General features: G+C 34.6%; 1 long non-coding RNA gene across 2 annotated transcripts; it reads left to right on the top strand.

Annotated features, from left to right (window-relative positions):
- The first annotated feature begins 1,182 nt into the window (after window positions 1-1,182).
- Window positions 1,183-6,642, top strand: LOC149183279 (uncharacterized). Of its 2 annotated transcripts, XR_016257687.1 has the most exons (4): window positions 1,183-1,643; window positions 1,774-1,902; window positions 2,006-2,079; window positions 6,318-6,642. It is a non-coding gene; the product is annotated as an uncharacterized LOC149183279 (long non-coding RNA). The 2 variants fall into 2 exon arrangements; XR_016257686.1 differs by lacking the exon at window positions 6,318-6,642 and having other exon boundaries at window positions 1,186-1,643; window positions 2,006-2,147.
- Window positions 6,643-9,434: the final 2,792 nt, after the last annotated feature.

Below are 9,434 nucleotides of genomic sequence, written 5' to 3'. Positions count from 1 at the left end.
CTATTCTACACTCGGTGAGCAATTTGAGTATGAAATTTATGTAGAAAGAAAAAATTAATTTTATAATAAATGTTTATCTAATTGAAAATTTTATATAACATGAAAAATTAGAATATTTTCTCAATTTTAATTAAATAAAGTTTTTAGAAGCATTCTTGTCAAAATTTCTTTTGGAATAAATTATTTTAAAAGACACTCAATTTAAATATTAACTTGGATTAAATTAAATAAATCAAATTCTTCAAATATTAATTACCATATCTACTTAATTCTTTAAAGATAAAGTAGTTGAAATAATCATAAAACTTTTTTATGAGAAAAATAGAGATAATCTTGTGATATTTCAAAAATAAATAAGATTATACTACATGTTTATTGTTTCAACATCATTATATTTTATAAATTTTGATACCCTAACCGTATTTTAAATAATTGTAAATATATCTTCCTTAATAAACCATTTCACTTTAATTTGAAATCCAACAATACAAATCCGCACTTAAATTATGCAGATTAAACAATTTAAATTCAAGTTTTTAATCAGAAAAATAATCATGAAAAAGGTCATTTCCACTTAAACTAGCCCTTTTGTAATATACTATAAAGTTAATTATATAATAAATATATTTGTATAAATTATTTAATATTTACTATATAAATTAATAAAAAAACTAAAAAATTAATAATACAATTAATTTCAAATTATTATTATTATTATTATATAAAAGTTTTAATTTAATATTAGTTAATACATATTATTATTATTATTATCATTTCTAAGTTCCATTAGAAAGATATGTTTCAGAGATTGAAATTTTGATTACTTACACACATAAGGGCTTACTAACATGTTTTTTTGCCAATTATACTACCACCAACTATAACACACCTCACTAACCCCAATACTTTATTTTATTTTATTTAAATTACTATAATCTATTAAAAAATTATATCTATTAAATTGACATTTAATATTGAATATTTATCTCCCCACTTAATTATAATTGTCTTACCATTACACCATACTGAGTTTTAACTCCAAAATTTGGCGATTGTTCATACATTGATTATTTGATTCCTTATTCTACTTAGTGCTATAACATATATTAATTCTGTAGCCTGCTGCTCTATTTCTATGTTACAATGTTTATGGTTATCATAGTGAATTTGTTGCAGTGGCAAAAGTTGTTATGGTTCAATGTTTCTCGCTTTAATTTGTTACAAAGTTCTCCCTTGATTTATGACTCGACAATCGTTGCAATTTCTTAAGAAATGGAACTGTGTATCATGACCTTCAAATGGTTAATGTCCAACACCATTAGTTACCTCCCTCGATGATCGTGAGGCCAGCTGTCGGGAGATTCGCAATTCATCAGTCTGAGTGTTAAAAATGGTTAATTTCTGAACTGGAATTCTTTGGAGAAAAATGGTACTTCCCTCCCTCGACGGTCATGAAGCCAGCTGTCAGGAGATCCACCATTCGTCAGTCCTAGTGTTTAATCGAACAGCCATCAGGTTTATGGATTCGGTTGAGGTAACTAGTGAACCTCTACCCCAGGCATAGCCTTCATTTGCATGCTACAACTCCTTTTCTTCATACCTACTACACAATGGGTTGTCATAGCATCGAAGGCTGATCTGGTGTGAGTAATTTCTGTGTTTCTGTCTTTTTCGTTTTCCTATTCTGTCACTGAAGGTTCTTTTGATTTTAATGTTAATTATTTTAAGCCAAAGTTGATACCTGTTGCATATAATAATCTCCATCAAGTGCAGAGTTGGGCTCAATGATACCTCAACCCACCCTTGTCCAGTGCATTGAAGCTCCTGGTGATTGGGTTTTGAAACTAGGTGCTTGTTCCCTAAGAAGTTTAATTTGCTCGGTAAAAGAGGCCGACCTTCCAGGTGAGGGTTATCAATTTCTTTCTTTGCATTGGATATTTAACTCTCTTCATTTGCATATTAAGTGTTGAGACAACCCTAAGGGGATTTGTTGTGTCCTGTACAGAATCTTCTAACTACGACGGGGTTGCAAACTCACTTCTACATGTATTCTTATTCTGCAAGTAAATTTATGATAAGGTATAATGCCAAACATTGATTTCTTGTTGCAAATTACTTAGGGTTTTGTTCATTGATTGTTTGTGTCAGACATACCTCGCAGCCTTAGTGCTAAAACTATTCAATTTTCGCAAAGGACTATCTGATGTCACTTGTCTAGGTTCTAAATGAAATTCTTTTACTGCCTCGATTTTCCAAGTTCCCCAGACGCAAGTTCAAGATGTCAAATGGTTACGGTTTCTTAAAGCTTCGTTAGTTTTAATTGGGTTTTTATAAAATTTCCTTCTAGCCATTTCCTTCTGGCTATTCACAGCCCTACGTGTTGTTTTAGGATGAATTATAATAATTGTTCATTATCAGGAAATTCAGCTAGCTATACAGTTGTCCTGTATAATATTGTTTGAATTTCATGTAGAGTGGCCTAGGGCCTAAGTAATTTAACAGTATTATCTTCATTTTTTCCTAAATTACTACAGGGACTACTTATAATTCAAGTAACTGTTTATTTTTTGTTAATATATGAATTTTTTCTCTCTGCTGGATATCGTTCTTGAGCATGTCGGTTTTTGGTTCACTGGAATCTAAATAATAAACTAGTTTAGAAACGATTTGTCTACAATTATTTCTTATGAATATATTATTCAGTCTCTGCTTACTGTTGCATTCAACATTTGATTTTGTTCCTGAGTTTTATGAATTTGTATAAGGTCATGGAGTATGCTAGTTTTTGGTTAACTAGAATCTAAATAATAACGTAGTTTAGCAACGACTTGTCTACAATTATTTCTTATGAATATATTTTTCAGTCTTTTCTTATTGTTGCATTCATCATTCAATTTTGTTCCTGAGTTTTATGAATTTGTATAAGGTCATGGAGTATGCAAGAGGGCCTCGCTCGAGTTTGTTAAAATTTGGTTTACCTTAATGCATTACAGACCCTCAAACTTGTTTTCCAAATATCGAGAATGTTTTTTATTTGTAAATTGTCATTAATATAGAGTCTAAGAGTTTTATACTTTACATTTTGGTATTGTGTATTATCAAGTCCCTGTCAGGGGTTCTACTGCCCCTCGACTCACCAATCGAGTATAATTGTTGCTCCCATTGTAAGGATTCTTCATTGAGTCCTGACTTGAGTGACAAACCTCACTCTAACTACTATTTTTTCTTATTTTCTCTTCTCACATGACCCTTCCTCTACAATGACTGCCACAATATTCATTGCACAGGAAACATTCATTTGCAGGTTAACATTCATTTACTGAACAACATAGTCCTCATAGAAAAACTTATCTTCCACAGAAGGAATTTCATTCATAGTAAAAATTTTCATTGTCAGTACTACTATGTATCCACATTGAAGCTTTTCATTCACAGAAGGAAGACAGACTTTCAATAAATTCATCATAAAAAGTTCAGAATCACTTATTTGTTAAAGCTAATTAGCCTGCCACAACCACAGAGGAAGAATAGATGTGCCACCCAACGAATGAGACCTGACACTTAGGCCAGAATCCCCCTAGCCAACTTTCACACCTCAAGAGTTATTTGACAGGAACCTTCACTAGTTCTCAAGTGATTCCTCCAAGTAGAATCCTGCCTTTCCTCAATACAGTGTCCCATCCTTGAGGAAAGTAGCTTTACAGCTACAAATTTTTACTTGGACCCCCTCCTACCAGGCTCCAAGAAACAGATTGCGTCAGGGTTTCCCCTATCCCTTCATGGCCAAAAATACCACAGCATATGTTTTTCTATTGCTGCAGTATACGTTTTTCTATGGCTGGAGATAAATGCCATAGTGTGAGTTTTGTGAAATTAACTATGGGAAATAAAGACAATTCATGGATAAATACTAGTGGGAAAGAAAGACAGATACTGCTAGGGGTTCTAGGTGCAAATCCAAAGAACAACTCTATAGAGTTACTATTTTTTGCAGATAGTTAAAGGATGGCTTCTTCCTAAAAGGACTACCTGGGAGAAAGTTGTATACATAATAATGGTTGTATTGACTATATGCATTTTTTGTTGGTGAAAAATAGTATATAGGTTTTAGTGAATGATTTATTGCAATTGTTCCTACATAAATTGAATATATATAGTACTTAGTAGTGTCTTAAGAAGCTAAAAACATTGTTGTATAGCTTAGAAAGTATACCATATGATAGAATCCTATAGTTAAAACCTTTAGTCATGTAGTCCCAAACAAAAAGGGTACTTAGGACCTAGAGAAAATGACTAGGTTTCCCGATTATAGAGTTCCCATGTGTTTCTCTGGTCTAGAATATATTCTTAAAAAGGAAAAGATAGTAAATAAGACAAATTATCACTACAAATGTGCTTTCGTATACATATAAACATAATAGACAAAAATATTATAGAATGAACTAATAGTGTTGTATCTCTAAGTTCAACATATTGGAAGTAGTCTAACTGTAAAACCAGGAAGTTATTGAACAATAAATTGACTACAAATAGAGGGCATACAAAAGAAAAACTTAGTTTGGAGTTTGGACTTAACAATCCTCCTTGCATGGAATGGAACAATTGAGGCCTGCATCTTGCTACCCAAATTACAACTTGAAAGTACTCATAGCATGAGTTAAAAAGAATGTAATGAAACGGAATGAGACCCAACTTCTATCGAGAGAGGATTTCACAATTAAGATAGTAGTCATCTCTAAATCACACGTTGTGAGCTAAATAAAAAGAGAATCTTACTAAGAATCTCTTCGCTCGAGTTGAACCCCTTGCATAATTAAAATGTAAGATTAAATTTGAAACATATATATAAATCCATTCTAAGTTTAGCTAGACATAGTAATAAAAAGGAAAGTGACAAATTGGGTAAGGACCTGCCTAGTGGCCTTGAATGGAAGTCAGAGCACAGTAAATCTGAATATATTACCTTTGGGTTCGTATGACATGTTGATAGAGATGGATTGGTTGGAGGAGCATTGGGCTATTGTGGATTATTTAAATAAATTCGTTACATGCACAATAGAATTTAAAGAAGTAAAAGTCATCATAGGTATACCCAGACCCATCTATGTATGGAAAATAATAGCATTGTAGTTAAAATGAGCTACAAGGAAAGGGTGCCAACCTTTTTCCATACAAGTGGAGGATCATTCAACAAATAAAGTGGGTAACTTTTTGCATGAGTTGGATATTATTTGAGATTACCCAAATGTGTTTCCAGATGATATTTTGGGTCTACCACCAAAAAGGGAGATAGATTTGTGCAAAGTTGAAATTGGGAGCAACTCTGATGCTTATCAAATGAGTGTGCTAGAACTTACAGGGTTGAAAATGTAATTGCAAGAAATGCTTAGTAAAGGATATATATGACCTACTGTGTTTCCATGTGGTGCACCAATCCCCTTCATTAAAAATAAAGATGAAACCTTTAGATTATGCATTGATTACCATCAATTAAACAAGTTGACCATTAAAAATAACTATCCACTTCCGAGGATTGATGACTTGTTTGATCAAGTCGAAGGAGCATTGATATTTTCAAAAATTGACCTCAAATACGAGTATCATTGGCAAAGCATTAAGGAAGAATATATTCGAAGGACATCCTTTCGAACAAGATACGAGCATTATGAATTTACAGTCCCTTGAGGCTCACAAGTGCCCATGCTATGTTTATATTTTTAATGAATAAAATATTACAAGTTTTTAGACAGTTTGTGCTTAATTTTATATATTATATTCATATACTCTTAAGACATTGGAAGAGCACAAATAACACTTAGAAATAATGCTACAAACTCTGCTTGACCACAAGCTATATGCAAAATTCAGCAAGTGTGAGTTATACCAAGATAAGATACAATATATCGGTCATGTTATATCTAAAGATGGCATTGCTCCAAGTACTAAGTAATTGTCACGATGGAGAAAAATAAACAACAAACCTTGTCCCAAACAGTGATAGCTTCGATCCATTTTTCTAAAGATAAAATGCTTCAGACAAAGGCACCAAGAACATTAGAGCTAAGTTTCCAGATTTCATTTTTTTTTACTTGGGGTTCTGATAATGATATGCAACCAGACAAAGTGGCATGGTTCTGGTTGTCGTGGGTGATGGTTCTAGCAGAAAGAGGTCGAAATCATGTATTCATTGTTAACCCTCATTGGGCCCCAAGACTCCATTATGACTTGGTATTATCTATGAAATTGATGGAATGTTTATGATATGTTACCTACAGCTCAACAACCCTCCTTTTTTAAATTATTTCGGGTCTGCGCAGGTGTTCCACCTCTCGTTTCGCTTATGCTCAACGAATTTCTAGTAGTCATGGTCAAGATTACATTACTTTGTCTTTTCTAGGTATTTCATAGACTTATGGTGACATGAAGAGTCAGGGTTTGCTTGTCCTGTTTCCTTAAAAGTGTAAATGGTCATAATGGCCACTTGAGCCTGAGAGGCTATTCTAGTTTTTGGTCTCCATTGACACATATGTTAGACTTGGTTATTAATTTTGGGTCTGTAATGTAATTTCCTTAAGTTTTTCTCCTTCTTATCTAGTTAGGGTTTTAGACGGAAAATTAACTCTCATTAAAACTTTTTTTTAATATAGTTGTGCCGGACTCTGGAATTATGGCTTCAATACAATTAGAGTGACTTTATATGGTTAATAGTACTACAATCCTAATTGTTTAATGGTTACAGTAGTTTCTATATTGTGAATGGTGCTACCACGTCAATCGTTAGAGGGGTTAAAACTGAGAATTTGTTTGATTGTCTTTTGCTAAGATTATGAATGTGGTTCTTATTACTATTTTTTACTTCCTGCAATTGTCTCATTCTTTACAGTATCATAGACCTGTTCCTCTTGAATTTTTCGGTTTGACAGAATGTGAATTATATTTGTAACAGGTTATTATGTATTTACTTCTTGATTATACTACATGCTACCTACATTATTTATTTTTCTAAGGTTTATACCCAACCGCACCCTCCATCTAACATTCAATACTTCGAGACTGTCTTCTAGCTAAGTTACTGCCAGGCCAGGCTAGAAGACTAACCAAGTTTCCCTACTGGCCTTCCTCGTTAATTTTTCCCGCAATTCTACTGTCCTTTTTGTTTTTCTATTTCTTTATCTGTCAAGATAACTTAATTACTTCTAGTGTCATTATCAAGATCGTTTATTTGGTTTGTCATCATACAAAATGTGAGTTTAATTTATTTCACAGAGCATTAATAACGATCATAAAAGGAGACTCTGTTTTTGGAAATTTATATACTAAATATCTACACTTACAGTTTCCGTTCAATTATCCTCATATAACACTAATTCAATTTTTATCTGGTTATCAGTTATACATTTGAGCCATAGAATGCTTATCTGAAGCCTTGCAAGTCTGCACAAACATTTCCTCCACCTTCTAAAAAGCAATGCGGTTTCCTCCCTATCACAAGATTAGTCACAGACCAAATAACCCCTTGTGCTCTTCTCACAAGCATGATGTTCTAGGACAACCTAATGTCCTTTTCAACTCCCTCTCATCTTCCTTGTCATGTTTTCTAGGACTTGTGTATCCAACAAGAAATTTGGGAGATGAATGCCATCAAGGTAGAAAATCAAGGGGTTTTAAAGTCATTTATTTAGGGTTCCCACTAGCATAGTCCCACCATATGATCCACCCAATCCTTAAATTTGGGTCTAGTGTTATTTCCATTAATTATTAGATGATCATGGTGGGCCATAATTCCAAGTTAAATGTTATGACTCTTCATAGGATATTATTGGAGATACTTGAGGAGACACCTCTTTGGCTAAAGGGTTAAGGAAGGATTTTGACTTCAATATCGAACCATCAACCATATCCTCAACATTTGTCCCATTGACCATATCCTCAACATATCAAACCAACAATCAAGAAGACTGAGGTGAAGCATGGGCATCCTCTCTCGCCCACGTTATTCAGAATATATATCAATCTTTGAATACCTTTACACTCCACAAACTATGCATCAATAAAATTTTTGGTTGCCCCACTGTCCACCAAGATGGATACACGTTGTCCCTGCATTGTGCCTCTGATTGCCAAAATTGCAAAATTGGGATTTTCAATGTCAAAATTTTAATTCAAGACTGACCATGCATTGGAAGGCCATTAACAAAATATTAAGACATAAAAAATGAATAATTGACACAATACCAAATACAATACATACATTGAGTTTTATCTCACAAGGTATCTAGGTGCTAATTAAGCAAGTTCACACAAAGAGAGAAAGGCAATGTCATGATACATTGTTCAATTTGTAATCAAGAGCATTATCTTGGATAAGGAAGAAGTAGTATTTAGTTTCTTTCTCATATACTGATTCGAATTTGGATCCTTAAACTCTCTTAAAGCTACCCAAACTTTGTAAAAACTCATACCGAAGTTTATAGTCTTGTGGATGTTGGACCCTATCAGAAATAACCTCTGAACAACAACTATTTGCAGCCAACACAGAGCAACAAGGACCTTCAGTCAAAACATGCTGACCATTGGCCTATGGGGACTGTGCATGGCGCAAAAATGGTAGTTGGTAAGTCCAGATTAGAAAACGCAAGTTGTTTCTGATGCGCAAGAAAAACCCCTCGAAATGGAAAGGCCTCGAGTGCTCGGTCACAAGGGAAGCCAGAGAACTGTGGGAAAAGCGTTGAAAATAGATGGCAGGTCCCGCGCTCCAAAACTGGCAGTATATCGGAGGCATTTCGGGTGGTAAGCGGGTTTGTTAGAGGACCCAGCGATGCCATATAGTGATTGACGCGTGTCTAGCGAATGAGAGAGAAAACCGCTCTCATCGGGGGCTAACGTCCGAGCAAGTAAACTGCGCGATAAGAGTGATAACCATCGGATCTGGAGGCCCTAGATCTAACGGTGGAGATTGCACCCAATGGGAGACCGGACTCGAGGGAGAAAATAAGCCATGGTGCATAAAGGCTTGAAGTCCAATGTGGATGATGAGTTGGAAGAGATTCGTGTTTCGCGGGCATTCTTGGAGTAAATGGAAATAACGACAGTTTCAAACGATCGAGTGTTTCCGGTGAACCTGACACTTATCCGTTATGGAACAGGTGGCCATTTCCTCGTGAGGTGTGATGCAGTGACTGTAACAGTTGAAAGAAGGGAGACGAACAGACAAAGAGAAAGAGGAGGGACAGTAGAAGAGAGCAAAGAGTGAACAACGAAAAAACGCTGAATGTGCAGAGATTCTGGGGAGTCACTCGGAGGTCGAGTGAAAAGCTAGAGAGCTCAATTGACAGCAGCATATTGTTGTTGGAGTTGCTTGGAGGTCGAGCAATTCACAGAGGCATGCAAAGGCTGAGCGAAAGAGCTTAGAAAAGTCAGAGCAGAGATCCGAG

Source organism: Pinus tabuliformis, chromosome 3_2 (assembly GCF_031772625.1).
Source record: "Pinus tabuliformis cultivar Carrire ecotype Pingquan chromosome 3_2, CPIR1, whole genome shotgun sequence".
Classification (NCBI taxonomy): Eukaryota; Viridiplantae; Streptophyta; class Pinopsida; order Pinales; family Pinaceae; genus Pinus; species Pinus tabuliformis.
Note: the sequence above shows the minus strand (reverse complement) of the source record. Positions and strands in the feature narration are given on the sequence as shown.